Raw genomic sequence first — 1,213 nt, 5'->3', positions numbered from 1 at the left:
ATTCAAGAAGCATTTCAGCGTTTAGAAAAGTCATGTGCAGAAGCTACAACATGTTTTAAGGAAAGTTATGCAAAAATCGATAATAAGGAAGATGATAAGGATTATGGGAAAGAGGAGGAAGAAAACCAAGATCAAAATGATGAGAATAATGCACAAAACATTACATTTAATAATGGAGGAGATAAACTTGATCATAATGAAGAAGATCCACATGAAGATAGAGATGATCTCATCAATGTTGTTATGTAACTAAGAAAGGTATACAATCATCCAAATATATTTGAAAGAAATGAAGACGCGAATGACATGGAGAAACTCTATGAATACAGGGAGTGTCCCAATGAAGCCAAAGAAAAATCCAAGCATGAGAGTGATTACATTGGGATAATAGCAACAAAAAAGGGAAGTAGCAAGGCAAAGCAGCCAACAGAACAAGTTATTCCATGCTTCTTCAAGTATTTCCCAAGTCTCTCAGCCGAAGCCATCAATGCACATTTCAATTTGTGTAAAGAAGATGAGTTGGGGATTAGAGTGCAGGCAATTCATGGACTTCCTCTTTTGTGCAAGGACACACCAGAGCATGTCCCCAAGATTGTTGATGTGCTTGGACAACTCCTTTTAGCAGAGGAAAACCTGGAGAGAGATGTTGTGCAGAAAGCGCTAATGTCCTTTTTAAGGCAGGAAAATAAAGCATCCTTAACAACCCTCTTCAAGCACATTGAGAGTTCTGATGAGAACATTCGTGAGAGAGTATTGAATTTTGTCAAAGACAAGGTGTTTCCCCTTAAAGTTGAGTTATTGAAACCACAAGAGGAAAAGGAATGCATGTAACTAATCTGATTAAGAAGAGTTTGCAAGATGTCACTGGTGCAGTTAATTGAAGCAAACAAAGTTCCTTCTACATAGTAATTACTCCAAAAGACTTGGAATATAAAGAGATTAATGAGGATACAAATATTATACATTAAATGTATGAATAAGAATGATGATACATTGAGAATGAGAGGCTTGCTTATATACCAAGCAAGTGTCTCTTCATGGGGAGTCATGTCGCATTTAGACATGGCTCTTCAACCTAATTATTGATTAACTAATAATTATTTACGATTATTATTATTTACATTATTTCCTATATATTTATTCATAACATAGCCTTCGTCCTTAAAGCTTGATAATGAAAAAGGATTGATCTCTTTTTCAGCTTCGAATGTCT

At 35.3% G+C, this 1,213-nt stretch overlaps 1 pseudogene; it reads left to right on the top strand.

Annotated features, from left to right (window-relative positions):
• The first annotated feature begins 306 nt into the window (after positions 1–306).
• Positions 307–831, top strand: LOC149205350 (apoptosis inhibitor 5-like protein API5 pseudogene; annotated as a pseudogene).
• Positions 832–1,213: the final 382 nt, after the last annotated feature.

The sequence above is a fragment of the Pinus tabuliformis genome, chromosome 1_2, assembly GCF_031772625.1.
Source record: "Pinus tabuliformis cultivar Carrire ecotype Pingquan chromosome 1_2, CPIR1, whole genome shotgun sequence".
Lineage (NCBI taxonomy): Eukaryota > Viridiplantae > Streptophyta > Pinopsida > Pinales > Pinaceae > Pinus > Pinus tabuliformis.
The sequence above is the reverse complement of the archived record's forward strand: the minus strand, read 5'-3'. Positions and strand labels throughout refer to the sequence as shown.